Below are 17,500 nucleotides of genomic sequence, written 5' to 3'. Positions count from 1 at the left end.
CTATCTCTATTTAATTTATTCATCGATCACTATAATTATATCTGCTTCCTCTCTCTCACCTCCAACCATCCTATAAACCCTTTGCCTGTACACATGGAAACACAAATCATAAATAGTACCATTTAGACTGCTATAAGGAATGATGGAAATAATTTTAGTTTATATTGAAGGATGTTTAGAAATTACATGTACTAATTATTAAAAAAACAAAACATGTATATATTATACATATAAAATATGTTATGTATGTATCAGAATGTATGTATTTATATGTATGCATGTATATAAATGAATCTATGTACACAGATATGTTTGCACTTTCCCAATATGTAATTCGTCCAAAATTTGTAATGTCCAGCTGTGGAGAGTGTTTGAAGCATACAGGAAAGCATATATACATATGCATACATCATATACGTGTGTGTGTGCATGTGTGTATGTGTGTGTGTGTGTGTGTATTATATATATATATATATATATGTATATATATAAATGTGGAGGCGCAATGGTCCAGTGACTAGGGTAGCGGACTCGCGGTCGTAGTATCACGGTTTTAATTCTCAGACCCGGGGTTGTGATGCCTATTGAGCAAGAACACCTAAAGCTCTCTTTTTATCTTTCTTCTTGTTTCTGTTGAAACTTTATTTCAAAGGGCCAGTCTTGTCACACTCTGTGCCACGCTGAATCTCCTCGAGAACTACGTTAAGGGTATACATGTTTGTGGGGTGCTTAGCCATTTTCAAGTTAATTTCACGAGCAAGCTGTTCCGCTGATCGGATCAACTGGAACCCTCGTCGTCGTAACTGGCGGAGTGTCACGATATATGCAAATGTCTGTGTATGTAAGTACCTATGTATGTATGTACGTATGAATATATCGATGTGCTTATACATGTGAACGGTTCTGTTCAGTTCTAGATAAAATATCCAGGTTAGTATCAAAGAAATGACCCGCAGTATACAAACCAATGTTGCAATTTCATTAATTTATCTCACGCAAGCATGCTGTGTAGCGTTGTGTGTAATGTAATAAAGAATAATAATAATAATGATCCCCGTATCTTACCTTTTATGCGTACATATGTATACACATACATAAATGTATATATATTTCAGTATCCTCTCCCTCTCTCTCTCTCTCTCTCTCTCCTTCTCTCTCTCTCTCTCTCTCTCCTTCTCTCTCTCTCTCTGCATAGGTACATATACACATTTATGTATTTATGTATACGTATATGCATATATATATATATATATATATATATATATATATAATTATTTGCACACAGATATATATATATATGTATATATATATATATATATGTATATATATATATATATATGTATATATATATATATATATATATATATATAGAGAGAGAGAGAGAGAGAGAGAGAGAAAGAGAGAGAACGAGAGAGAGAAATACACGCAGAAATATAGGTATATATATATATATACACATATATTTATATATATTTACAAATATGGATATATGCACATATATATATATATATATATATATATATATATATATATATATATATATATATATATATATATATATATATATATATATATATATATATATATATATATATATATATATATATATATATATATATATATATATATATATATATAAATATATATATATATATATATATATATATATATATATATATATATATATATATATATTAATAAAAATAATATTAGGGACAAAGTCCAAAATTACAGGTAAAAATTCAATTAAAATCAATTTATAAAACTTAAAATTAAATTGAGCTTTATAGATAAAATATATATAAAATATATAGTTCTAGGGAATATAACCAAGTTTCAAGAACTCATCAATGAAAATCCACTATCACATATAGAAAAATTAATAATTAAAGGCACAATAAATAAGTATAATATAAAGTAAAGTAAATATCATAATATTATGTTATATTTATCTTATGATATTTACGTTACTTTATATTATACTCATTTATTGTGCTTTTAATTATTATTTATTCTGTATATGATAGTGGATTTTCATCGATGGGTTCTTAAAACTTGGTTATTTTCTCTAAAACTATATATATATTAATATGTATACTTATATATATATCCATATATATGTATATTTACATACATATATGTATGTACATATATACATATACATACATATATTTATATATACATATATGCATATTTTCATATATGTATTTACACATATATGTACATATATGTATGTAAATATCTATATAAATATCTATATAAATATGTATATTTATAAATATAAATAAATATATATATGTATATATATACATATGTATATATATATATATATATATATATATATATATATATATATATATATATATATATATATATATATATATATATATATATATATATTTATTTATTTATTTATTTATCTGTTTCAGCCAAGTGGCTGCGGTCATGCTGGTGCACCACCGTGATTTTCACGTTCCTCGCATGGCTCTTCTCCCTCACCTGACATGGTCCAATCAAGAGTCTTGATGGCACATCTGGTGTATAAGAGAATTTGACATAGCAACCCTATACTGCGTCTCAATACGAGCCATTGGTTCGTCTGGTACCGTGGAGAGGAAAGTGTCAAGTTTTGTCTTGAAGACCTCCGTATCCATATCTTGCATGTCTCTCAAATGTTTTGGCAGGGCATTGAAGAGCTGAGGTCCTCTGAAACCGAGGCTGCTGCAGTATTTCGTTCTTATGTGAGATGCAGTGGACGGTTCCTTTGGAACCATGCAGTGGCGACCCGTGCGGGCGTTCCTGTAGTACTTGATGCCGAAGTTTGGCACCAGTCCTTCCAGTATTTTCCATATGTATATTATTACATATCTCTCCCGCCTGCGCTCCAGGGAGTAGAGACCTAGTGCCTTCAGTCGCTCCCTGTAGTTCATCTGTTGGACTGTGGCGATCTTTTTTGTATAGTGCCGCTGAATTGCCTCGAGTTCTGCTGTCCGCTTAATACTGTGTGGTGACCACAACTGAGAGCAATAGTCTAGGCGGCTCAGAACAAGTGTCTTCCACAGAGTCAACATGACTTTTTGATCCCTTGTATATATATATATATATATATATATATATATATATATATATATATATATATATATATATATATATATATATATATATATATATATATATGTATATACATACATACATATGTATATATATATACATATACATATGTATATGTATATGTACATACATATACTTATATATATTTACATATATATGTATATATATATAAATTCCTCTTTTTTTTAATAGTTTCAGCTTAGAGCTGCGATCATGCTGATGCACCATCGTGTTGCTACACTGTTATTACAGGGAGCCTCTTACAATATGTGGCACTTGGTGAAGAATGGAGTTTGATTTAGGAACCCTCCTGGCGCGAGGTAGGTTCATCTGGGACTCTCGATAGGAAGAGGTCCAGCTTTGATTTAAAAACTCCTACATCTACTTTGTGCAGATTCCTCAGGCTCTTTGGGAGAATATTAAAAACCTGTGGGCCCCGGAATCCCAAGCTGTTGCAGTAACTGGTCCTGAAGCGCGATGACATTGCTGGGATCTTTGGCACTATGCAGTGTCGTCCCGTTCTGGCATTGGTGTAGCTTTCAATACCAAAATTTGGCACAATTCCTTCCAGGATCTTCCAGATGTATATTACTGCATACCTCTCCCGTCTTCTCTCCAGGGAGTAGAGTCTTAGCTGTTTCAGCCTTTCCCAGTAGCTGACCAGTTGCAAAGAGACAATCTTCTTTGTGAATCTCCTCTGGATTGCTTCAAGGTCTGCTGTTAATTCCAGACTGGTGGGAGACCACAGCTGTGAGCAGTAATCCAGGCGGCTGAGCACGAATGTCCTCCAGAGGATCATCATGGTTTCCTTATCTCTGGTTCTGAATGTTCTCAGGATCCATCCAGCCAATCGTCTGCACTTTGTTGCCATCCTGGTAATGTGCACTTGGAAAGAGGTATCATCACTCATGTTGATACCCAGGTCTATATATATATATATATATATATATATATATATATATATATATATATATATATATATATATATATATATATATATATATATATATATATATATATATATATATATATATATATATATATATATATATATATATATATATATATATATATATATATATATATATATATATATATATATATATATATATATATATATACATATATATACGTATGTACATATACATATATGTATATATATGTATATACATATATATATGTATATATATATATATATATATATATATATATATATATATATATATATATATATATATATATATATATATATATATATATATATATATATATATATATATATATATATATATATATATATATATATATATATATATATACAAATATATATATATGGCATCAAGTACTACAGGAATGCCCGCACCGGTCGCCACTGCATGGTGCCAAAGGTGCAGTTCAATGCATCTCACATAAGAACGAGATACTGCAGCAGCCTCGGTTACAGAGGACCTCAGTCTTCAATGCCCTACCAAAACATTTGAGAGACAAGCAAGACATGGATGCGGAGGTCTTCAAGACAAAACTCGACGCTTTCCTCTCCACGATACCAGACGAACCAATGCCTCGAAATGAGACGCAGTTTACGGCAGCGATGTCAAACTCTCTTTTACACCAGATGTGACATCAAAACTCTTGATTGGACCATATCAGGTAGGAGAGAAATGCCATGCAAGGAACGTGAAGAGACCACAGCATAAAGACGGAAAATCACGGTGGTGCACCAGCATGACCGCAGCCACCTGGCTGAAAGCCATAAATGAAAAAAAATAAATAAATACATATATATATATATTATATATATATATATATATATATATATATATATATATATATATATATATATATATATATATATATATATATATATATATATATATAATATATATATATATATATGTATTATATATATATATATATATATATATATATATATATATATATATATATATATATATATATATATATATATATATATATATACATCTAATATATGTATATATATATGATATATATATTTATATATATAATATATATATATATATATATATATATATATACATATATATATATATATATATATATATATATATATATATATATATATATATATATATATATATATATACATATATATATATATATATATATATATATATATATCCTCAGAACATTCAGAACCAGAGATAAGGAAACCATGATGATCCTCTGGAGGACATTCGTGCTCAGCCGCCTGGATTACTGCTCACAGCTGTGGTCACCCACCAGTCTGAAATTAACAGCAGACCTTGAAGCAATCCAGAGGAGATTCACAAAGAAGATTGTCTCTTTGCAACTGCTAAGCTACTGGGAAAGGCTGAAACATCTAAGACTCTACTCCCTGGAGAGAAGCCGGGAGAGGTATGCAGTAATATACATCTGGAAGATCCTGGAAAGAATTGTGCCAAATTTTGGTATTGAAAGCTACACCAATGCGCTTCAGGACCAGTTACTGCAACAGCTTGGGATTCAGGAGCCCACAGCTTTTTAATATTCTCCCAAAGAGCCTGAGGAATCTGCACAAAGTAGATGTTGGAGTTTTTAAATCAAAGCTGGACCTCTTCCTATCGAGAGTCCCAGATGAACCTACCTCGCGGCAGGAGGTGCAAATGAGGGTTGCTAAATCAAACTCCATTCTTCAACAAGTCCCACATATTGTAAGAGGTTCCCTATAATAACAGTGTAGCAACACGGTGGTGCATCAGCATGGCCGCAGCTCTAAGCTGAATCTTAAAAAAAATATATATATATATAATATATATATATATATATATATATATATATATATATATATATATATATATATATATATATATATATATATATATATATATATATATATATATATATATATATATATATATATATATATATATATATATATATATATATATATATATATATATATATATATATATATAATATATATATATGTATAATATATATATATATATATTATATCAGGTGGGGAGAAGAGCCATGCAAGGAACGTGAAGAGAGCACAGCATAAAGACGGAAAATCACGGTGCTGCACCAGCATGACCGCAGCCACCTGGCTGAAACCCATTAATAAGTAAATATATATATATATATATATATATAAGTATAGAGAGATAGATAGATAGATAGATAGATATACACGCATATATATATATATATATATATATATATATATATATATATAGAGAGAGAGAGAGAGAGAGAGAGAGAGAGAGAGAGAGAGGGAGAGAAGCAATGTTAATTCTCTAAATGAAGTATTGACAGTAACTGCACGATAAAGTGAAGTGTATTGCCACTTAAGTGTGGCTGACCCCAGGGGTGGATGTTACTGTTGTTTTAGCCCCAGGAGGACACCTCCTCCAGCTGGCTTATCAACACACTACTGTGTCCTGCTTGTTTTGACAAGGGAAGTTATCCCTCTCATCGTGATCGTAGCACGAACGGACCCTGGTTTCAGGGTTATTTCCCTTCGTCAGCGTCCGATAGCTACCGACCTTCGACGAGAGATATAAATTCTTGGCAACCTTATGTATATTTTTACAGTGAAATTCTTCACTGATATCGAAAAAGTGAACACAAGTGGCAATACACTTCACTATATATATATATATATATTCACTCAGACATACACACACACACCTATATCTGCATATATTTATACACGAACTCACAAACATGCATACTTCTACGGCTTTTGTGTATTTTATTATCTTCTACTTACGTGAACTATAAACTTTAAAATGAGTTTCCACACGATGCACATATTTACAGACACACATACGCACACATATTCATGAAAACACTATGAGGTACGTGCTCACACCCACACACATACACACATATTCTCACATACATGCACTTACCCCCATACTTGTATAAATTCTTGGTGCAACAAATGTAAGACACATTCCCAGGCTTGCATTCAAATGTATACATAGGCATACGTTTTGCTTTGTATATCAAACATGTCTACAAAGTTATTTTCCTTATGAGCCGGTAGACTTACACAGATATCTGAGAGTTTCTTACACTTTTCCCTTAAACCAGCTGTTAGAATTTAAAAGGGTTAATTTAATAACATCACACATCAAAAGAATATTCCGTGACTTCAAACGAATTGGTTGTGTTGATTCAGGAATTTCTGGTAGTCGGTGACCTCTCTAAAGTGTTGCTGACCTTAGGGTTCTATTCGAGTAATTCTCATATACACTAGACGTATTATATGAGTATAAAGACACATGAATGTGTATATGGAAGTAGAATGATAGAATTCCTTATATTATATACATGCGTGTGTATGTATGTTTGTATGTAAACAGATAAACAGAAAGAAAGAAAGAAAGAAAGAAAGAAAGATAGATAGATAGATAGATAGATAGATAGATAGATAGATAGATAGATAGATAGATTGATGATTGATTGATTGATTGATAAATAGATACACATGCATATAAACCAGTTTCGTGCAAGTCACAGATTTTTCTCTCAAATAAAAAGATATAATGATATCATAGAAACGTCGCAGTATAATTCTTTTTTTTTTACTGTATTATTAAATGAAATTACTTTTCTTCCTGTTCAAGGTATTCATTTTCAACATTCAGATATTATCGTTTCAATGCAAACATTCAACAAACTTTTCATTCGAAATTGTGAATCACAAGTACAATGTTGAATATTTAGTACTGAGTATAAATTAGCAGATAAATATTATTATTATTCAGGTTCGAAATTTCCCCAAGACACCCGATGAAGGCTAGAGTGTATATCAGCCGATACGTTGTGTTAACAACAAATAAGATGAGGACAAATATTCGCCAAATGTAAACAATATAAATAATGTAAATTTTGATTGCTGTTCAGAATAATTCAACATACACTGGAGAATCGAATTGGACTTGTACACACCCTTAACATTTCCAGCATCTTTTCCGCTATCATACTGAGTCATGCCTTCAGAACATTATATACATGTATATATCTTAATAGAATATCATGCGAAAAATTACTCAGTCTGAATCGATTGAAAGCAGAAAAAATGTACATTATGATCAGTGGGTGATGAGTGGAATACGCATATATATATATATATATATATATATATATATATATATATATATATGTGTGTGTGTGTATATATATATATATATATATATATATATATATATATATATATATGTGTGTGTGTATATATATATATATATATATATATATATATATATATTATATATATATATATATATATATATATATATATATATATATATATATATATATATATATATTTATATATATATATATACATATATATATATATATATATATATATATATATATATATATATACAGAGAGAGAGAGAGAGAGAGAGAGAGAGAAATAGAGAGAGAATATACATTCCCACAATCATACGCACAGGTACACACACACGCTCACACACGTGCATGCGTGTGTTTGTGTTTGTGTGTGTGTTAGTGTGAATATGTGCACATATACATACATTTATATAAACATACTTATATATATTATTGTTGATACTTATATATATTATTGTTGATATTTTACTTTTCGTGGGTTTTGAAACTGAATGGCTATGTGTAAAATACCTGTAATTTAGTTACAAAAATCCCATAAAATTTTTATATCAAACTATGAGCACAAATTAGTAACATCATTAAATAAGCCTCCCACCTTTTAGTATTTTTTAAAAATTTTCTCTAGTATATATTTTGAAATGTATATATTTAAGCAAAGCTTTTTTACGACTATTGTTGATATAATGCTGACATGTAATAAATGATAGAAAAGACTTGATAGCCATCCCTCAAGTTTTGTTATATATTCGAATGTGATGTCACTAAGGCAAATATAAATTTCTACGACGCATTCCGGCTGTAGGCATGCATAACAAACTAGAAGACGATGCCTGGCAAAATTCAGGTGAATTTCAGAAATATTTATTTTTAATATTATAACCGAATACGAAATAATACAAACATTAATGCATGTTGCACTTCATAACCTATAAAGATATAAATATAGGTGGAATTTACATGGTTGAAGTTTTTGTACATTCCTATGAGGTTTCAAACATTTGAATATCTAAAGATATCTGACTTACTAAATATCATTGATGCGCTGTTACTGAGTGTGAAAGATAATGAATATAAATGAATATATATATATATATATATATGTTAAACAAGTGAATGTGTTGTAAAGATTATACATGTGTGTGTACTTACATACAGACGTATGTGTGTGTGGGTGATTGTAAATCACAAATAAATGACAATCATAGAAGCAAGAGCGAAGCCATTAACGATGATGTAAAATTTATGCATAAGTTTTTATTCCTCTCTGTATATTTTTGTGTTTTGTAATTCATAAAGTAAATGTCATCGGGCTATATTTAATATAATAAGCAAATATGGAACATGATAAGTGAGAATATTCAAACAATTTTATCACACTTTTTTTTTTATAAACGAACATATTTGCGGTAGTTAAAATTCTATTCTAAATTTCATTGTCGTTATTGAAAACTCTAAAAACTTACAATAATTACAATAAACTTACACGCAAGAAATTATTTTCTAACTATTACGTTGGCATCATGTTTGCAATAATTATATAATTTGTGCATCAACCATGATTATTATTTATGTCTAGAATATGTTTTCCGGTTTGCTTAGATTTTAAACGATCAGTGTGCTTGGCAGTTGTCAATGGTAATAAAATAAATAACAAAAAAATATATATTTTGAGAATTCACGTATGAATATGTGTAATGATTATTGCAATAAAGAATGAAGTTGAATTACTAAGATTCTTATCGCAGAGAATAGTATTGAGAGGAGAGCAGATAAGAATTAAATAGTAAGCTTCAGTTCCGCGAATCTAGATGTGGTGAATGCAAATGTTTTGAGACAGAGAGCGCAACAGAGATATACATTTGTGCACTCACACATACGCACACACAAATATAGACAGATAGAGAGAGAGAGAGAGAGAGAGAGAGAAAAGAAGAGACAGGCAGAGGGAGAGAGAGACAGAGAGAGACAGACATACCGAGAGGTAGATAGATAAATTGATAGACAAACAGACAGACAAACAAGTAGACAGGCATATACATAGAGAGACAGACAGGCAGGCAGACAGCTAGCTAGATAGATAGATAGATAGATAGATAGATAAATAGATAGATATGTTTTTATTATAGCCACACAGGGCTGAACACAGAAATTGGACGAAATACAAGCGTAGAGTTTTTCATTTTCGAGGTGGGCTGGGTGGGACACACAAAGAAAAGTCAAATCAATAGGGATTGTAATCGTTGGGGTGTGTGGTGTACACAAATTATAAATCTTCCCAAAAACGGGAATAAATATTGTTTACAGTTTAGGTGTATCCTTGGAGTGAAAAACCTACAAAAAAGCACCAAGGTCACCTCAGGCAGTTCAAAATGTACATAAAAGTAAGTACCTTTTCTCTCGTTTTCTCTTTTTGTTACAAATTAATGCTTAAAATGGTGTCGTCTTTCATACTCACCAATTTTGCCACATTTACCCATTTTTTATTGAAGCTTTCATTCGACAACGCTTTCCTCTCTATCCTCATCCTCCTTTTCAAGTGGTACTTGAAAAAGTTGACGAGGGACTGACCAGAGAGGAAAGTGTTTGTTTGTAAACCTTTCAAACGCGTCCACCACACACATTCTTTCGCCATAGCTATCAGTGTTACGTAAACCGTTTTTCCTTCCCGTTTAAAGGAAGGTGGCGGAACAATATTCACGATAGACTCGGCCGATAAGCGGGCTCGTCCCACACGCGACAGCAGCCGTTCGACGAAGGTCCACAGCTCTGACATATCTGGACACTGCACGAGTGCGTGCAGAACGGTTTCGTCGCTCTGACCGCATCTCGGGCAGGTCGGTCCGGTGGTTTTCGAACCGTGTCTGTAGACCTTCTCTCGAACTGGTAGTGCGTCCCGATAGCATTGCCAAGCCAGGGATCTCTGGAAATTATCCATAGGCCCCGGCCCGAACGTTGTCTTGAAAAGGCGAGTTAGGAATTTCTCGTCGACACCCAGGTTTGCCCCGAGAGTGTCGTCGGACCTCCCCTCCACTAGTCCTCTATAGAACGCATTGGTCATTTGTAAGTTGCACAAGTTTGATCCCGGACGGCAGAGCTGTTGTAGAGCTTGGCGACACTCGCGGTGCCAATCGCCCAGTTTCGGTCTCTTTTTGATCCATGTTTGCAGTTCGGTGAGTGAGACGAACTGCGGGAAGGCGAGCCTCACAAACGGCGCCCACACCTGTTCACCGTCTTCAATGAAGTTCCAGAGATGCCGCAGTCTCAGCGCATGTCTGCGCATCATTAACCACGGCATCCCCAGTCCTCCATGTAACGGTTGTTGACAGCAAATGGATCGCCTCACCATCGGAACGCCACCCTTCCACAGAAAGCGGAAGAGTATGCGTTCTAGTTTCGTGATGGTGGCATTGGGACAAGGTACGACGGTCAGGCGGTAATCAATGACTGATGCGATATACGCATTAGCCACCTCCGCCCGACCTTTTAGAGATAACTTTCTCTCGGCCCATGTTTGGCTGAGTTTGATTACTCTACTGGTGATTTCGTCCCAGTTCTTATCCATCTGGAGGTCCGGATTGAACCAGACCCCGAGCAGTTTAACCGGTCCGTCCGTCCAGCGTCCCACTACGGAGTCACTGTTGGACGGTATAGGCTTGCTTCTCCAGGTGCCGAGTAGCAAACCCACCGACTTTTCCGGGTTAAGTTTTGCTCCTGTCACCGTTTCGTATTCTTTAAGTGTCTCGCTTAGCATCTCGACGTGCTTTTCGCTCGACACTATGACGGTGACATCATCCGCATATGCAGACACGCTCGTCCCGCAACCCAGCTCCCGTGGGATACCCCTCAGTGTCGCCAGCTTCCGCAGTAGTGGTTCGAGCGTCAATACATACAGAAGCGCCGACAGGGGACATCCCTGACGGACCGAACGCTTGATGTCGAAAGGTTTTGACAGGTGACCGTTCACCCGAATTACCGATCGGATGCCGCTATACAAGGCAGCGATCCAACCGCGGAAAACGGGACCAAAGCCAGCCGCCCTGAGGACGGCCGCCAGGTATCGATGGTCCACCCTATCGAAGGCTTTAGATTGATCTAAATTGATCAACGCCCCACCCATGCCAGGATCCTTAACTACCCTGTCCATGATGTAGCGCATGAGGTGGAGGTTGTCATGGATGCTTCTGCCCGGCACTGCGCATGTTTGCGCCTTGTCGACCAGTTTATCGATGACAAGCGCCAACCTCTCGGCTATTACTTTGGCCAAAATTTTCAAATCTGCGTTGAGCAGAGTGATGGGCCTGAAATTATCTATAAAATTCCCCTTGTTTGGGTCTTTCTTCAGCAATGTCACTGCACCTCGGCTCACGAAACTGGGAATTCTCCCGTTTTGTTGCCAGTTGCAGTAGACTGATGCCAAGAGGTCTCCAAACAAGTCTGGCATTTGGCAATACAGCTCGTAGGGTAGACCATCCAATCCAGGCGACTTATCCCTCGCGCAGCCCGCCATAGCATCCCTTATTTCAGCAGCTGTGATGGGACCCTCACAACACTCTGCTTCTCCCGCCGTGAGCCGCGGCAGGCCAGTCAGGTAGGCACTGAAGTCCATCCTGCGTTCCGACCCACCGCTCGCACCAAACAGTCGAGCAAAGTGCTGTTGAAAGGCCCCACACATCCTTTCGAGTTCGAGTAAACTGCATCCTTGTTCATCAATTAGAGACCGAATAGTGGCTCTGTCACCGCGTTGCGCCTCCGCCACCCGGGCTTCTCGCGCAGCTTCGATCCCTTCGTTCCTTAAGGCACGCATTTTAGCTCTGACGACGCAACCTTCGTGTTTGGCGTTGAGGTGTTGGTCGAGGGCCATCCTCGCTGCCAAAACGTTGGTTGCTCTGCCAGTTGTAAGTGCCTCTTCTAGTTTCTTGACTAAGTCTCCCTCTATTCTATTTCGATCTATCGCTAGTTCTTTACTAAACCTAATAGATTCCGATTTAATTGCTATTTTCAGGGCAAACCACCATCGGTTGTTAACGATGGCTCCTGTTAACGCCCTCTTAATTAATTCGTTAATCCGGTTCCTGTAAACTTGCCGCGCTAAGAGCGAAGCGTTCAGTTTCCAGTAACCGGGACCCTGCCTATGTGTTTTATCTAAGTCGAGCGTACACGTCACAAATTTGTGATCCGTGTAGCTGACTATTTTAAATTGTGGACATCCTACACTAACTCTATCCGCTGTCCTACATAGAACTCTATCTAGATACGATCTCGACGATCCGACGCGGTTTGTCCAAGTCCACGTTGGCACGTTCGGATAGTCGAGTCGGAACCTGTCAGACAAATGGAAACGTCTGAGCAGGTCTTTAAGGCACTTACATCCCCTTCTACTCCTATCCATTCCCACATAGTCTAGATGCGTGTCCAAGGTAGCGTTCCAGTCCCCTACTAATAGTAAAGGTCTTGACGTTCCCAGGAAAAACTCTAGACGTCTAAAGAAATCCGCCCGACCCGTTAAGGACGGTGCATACACTGCCATCAGACGGAAAGCACATCCGTTTGTACCATCGACGTCCACGACAACCAGCCTACCCTCCGGGTCTAGGAATATTGGCCTTACTTTTAGGTTCAGACTCTTTCGAAAAAACACCGCGGTACCACCACCACCCATGTTTGGCAGACAGGGAGAAAAATAAATGTCGAATTGTCCGCCAAACATGGACTTGAGGGTCCGCGGGTTACTGAGTCTGGTTTCACTGATAGCTATTATTTCTATGTTCTGTGACCTGATGTCATTTAGAAGATATCCTTGCTTCCAAGCTGACGCCAAGCCACGTACATTTACACAACCTATTTTAAGCATAATTTAGTCGAAAAGTGTAAAGAGTCGAGAGAGAAGGTTACTTACTTATTTCGACAGTTTTACACTGTTCCTCCTTAGAAGTGTCTATGAGTAAGTCTTTGTATAATTTTTTAGAGAGGTATTTTTGGAAACCCCCTACCGCATTTGGATAGAGGGATTTGAGTGTGTGGTGCTGTGTTGGTGTCAAATGTAATATTTTTATATGTTCTGGTGGTGTTGTTCTTGGATGATTGTTTGTTTTCATGTCATCTTCACATATGTTTGTGTGATATGCAATATACTCCATTAATTTTATGTCTTTTGTGTTTATGGCCGAGAGCATTGTATGCGTTTTTGTGGTGTTGGTGTTGGTGTTAGTTTGGTTTTGTAAGGGGCTTTCAGGGTTTGTGTACCTCCCTGCTTTGCTTGTGCTTGGTTTTGTCTTTTTTAATCTTTTTCTCTTACCCCCTGTGGCTATCTGCCATTCCACTGGACTGTCATCGTTTGACGAAAAGTCCGACAGATCAGAGGGGGGTAAGGGCAAGGCATCAGGTTCTATGCCTGTATTGTGTGGTGTGTGTGTTGTTGGGGATTTAGGTTTTGCATTTGTTTTTTCTTCGTTGATGTTTGTTTTCTTCGTTGTTGTTCTTGGTATTGGTGTTGGTCTATCTTTTGATGTTGGTGGTGGTGTTGTTTCCCTAATTGGTTTTGGTGTTGGAGTTGATTGTGGTGGTGTTTTTTCTTTTCTTGGTGTTGATGGTGATGTCGTTTGGTTTACTTTGTTGATGATCACTTGTGGGTTTGGTGGTGTTGGTAGCAAAGGTTGTTTTTTTATTTATTTTTTGTTTTGGTTGTAACTGTTCTTGTTTCTTTTTTTGTGCCAAAACGCACTTTGAAATTAGGTGTTCTTGGCTTCCGCAGAGGTAGCAAAGCGGTTTTTTACCCTCCGCCACCACATAGAGGCTTTGTCCATTTTCCAAGTGAATCACATTCGGCAACTTTTCCAGTGAATCTTGATCCATCTGGATCAAAATTTCAATGCTTTTTCCGGTCCAGCTGTTATTATGAACAACAGTGGTTTCTAACACATTTATTGTTTTCAAATGAAAACATATCGCCGAAGTAATCCACTTGGACTCAATTTCCGGAGGGACATTATTTATTTTTATTCTACTCACTCTCTGTCCCATGTAGTATGGGACCATGATTAGTTCATCATTTTGTAAGGCTTCCATACTATACAATTTCGCCTCTTCTTCATTATTGAAACGAAATTGTACTGTATTAAATTGCAAACCCCAGTTTATATATTCTTTAATTTTCATGATTTTTTTGGCACATTTCTCAATTTCTGTTTTTGTAATTGGATTTGTTAATTTTTTACTTTTTCTTATTATTTTGTAAATGATGGTTCTTTTTTCCACGTCTTCTCTCACTTCTTTTGGGGTATGTAAAATTAAATTTTGTCCGGACGTAGAAAAAAGGGACCTGGTCTCTATAAGTTCTTTGTTTGTAAAATGTAAAGTTTTTTTTTTTTGTTTTAGCATGTCTGCAAAGTTTTTGTTGTTGTTGTTGGTGGTGGTGGTGGTGGTTGTGGTGTTGTGGCTTCTGTTCATTTTTCCTTCCTCTCTTTCGCTTGCTGTTTGTGAAGAGAGTAAAGGTTGAGTTGAACTGTTGCTGCTGCTGCTGCTACTTTTGTTGTTGTTGTTATCGTTGTTGTTGTTGGTGGTGGTGATGATGGCGTCAGCAGCAAAGGTGCTTACATCAGAGATATTTGTGACGGTTTTTACGCATGGTTTTGTAACCTTGGTTACAGTTTTGTTTTTGTTGTTGGTGTTGTTGGTGGTGACAGGGCTTTTAACAGTATCGATGACGTTGACAGCTTTGACTTTAGAATCTGTTGCTTCATTCTTTTTCTCGATGTCTGTTATTGTTTTGGTGTGTGTGCGCGTGCATGATTTATTTTTTTGTTCTCCTAGCGTCTCAAGTCTAGGAAAATGTTCGTTCATTAAAGTTTCTGTCCAGCGTTCTATGACTATGTTTCTCGACATTTTTCAATGTCGAGAAGAAAATATATAATTTTAAAAAGGTTGAAACTGCCCCTAAAGGGCCAATTCCTACCTTGAAAACACAATAAAAAGAAAGTTTGGTGCTTCACACACCTTATATACAAAAATTCCAACAAAATATGGGCAATAAAAGGTCAAATAAACGTTTACCTTCGCAGCCGATGTGACAGCACGTCCGTGAGAAGAGATAGATAGATAGATAGATAGATAGAAAGATTGAACAGATAGATAGATAGATAGATAGATAGATAGATAGATAGATAGACAGACAGATAAATAGATATCTATCTATCTAGCTTGTCCACTCTGTGAGGCTAATAAAGATATCTATCTATCTATCGAGGAAAATAGAAAAAAGGGGAAAGAGGAAAATAGAGAAAGGGGAAAAGAGGAAAATAGAAAAAAAATGGGATCGCTTAAAAAATATATATATATATTCTGATCAAAGGGGATCGTGTATCACAGAACAGAGTCAAAATTTAAAAGAAAAAAACAATTTAGGTTTGTTTGTGGAAAGAAAAGCCTACGAAAAAGACCACGCAATCTCAGGCAGGAAGGGAAAAAACACGAGAAGCATAGCTCTCTCTCTCTCTCTCTCTCTCTCTCTCTCTCTCTTTCTCTCTCTCTCTCCCTCTCTATCTCTCTCACTCTCTCTCTTTCTCTCTATCTGTCTCTCTTTCTCTCTCTCTCTCTCTCTCTCTCTCTCTCTCTCTGTGGGATTTACAGGATCATGCTCAAAGTGGTTTCGCCATTTGTGCGTCCTCTTTGCTATATTCACCCACCTTTTATTTTTTTATTTACTCTTTCAAGTCGTACTTGAAAAAGTTGATGAGTGCACCACAAACATTCTTTCACTGTGGTCTTCAGTATGCTGAAAACTGCCTTGCCTTCCGGTTGAGGGAAGGTAGCGGGGCAATTTTCACGATAGAGTCGGCCGATAACCGAATTCGTCCCACACGTGACAGCAGGCGTTCGACATAAGCCGACAGGTCCGAAATGGTTGGACACTGCACGAGAGCTTGCAGAACGGCTTCGTCGTTCTGACCGCATCTCGTCAAGTCGGTCCGGTTTATCTTGAACCGTGCCTGTGGAGCATATCCCGAACGGGAAATGCTTCCCAATAGCACTGCCAGGCCAGGGATCTGTGGTGATTGTCCGTAGGTTCCGGCGCGAAATTTGTCCTGAACAGACGTGTCAGGTGTTCCTCGTCGACACTAAGATTCTCCCCGAGAACGTCGTCGCACCTCCCCTCAACTAATCCTCTATAGAACGCCTTCATATAATTGAAATCGCAAAAGTTTGGTTCCCAACGGCAGAGTTGCAGTCGCCTAGCCTCGGAAGTACGGGAAGATTTTGCTCT

This window comes from Octopus bimaculoides, chromosome 6, assembly GCF_046866305.1.
Source record: "Octopus bimaculoides isolate indiv1 chromosome 6, ASM4686630v1, whole genome shotgun sequence".
NCBI classification, from domain to species: domain Eukaryota; kingdom Metazoa; phylum Mollusca; class Cephalopoda; order Octopoda; family Octopodidae; genus Octopus; species Octopus bimaculoides.
Note: the sequence above shows the minus strand (reverse complement) of the source record.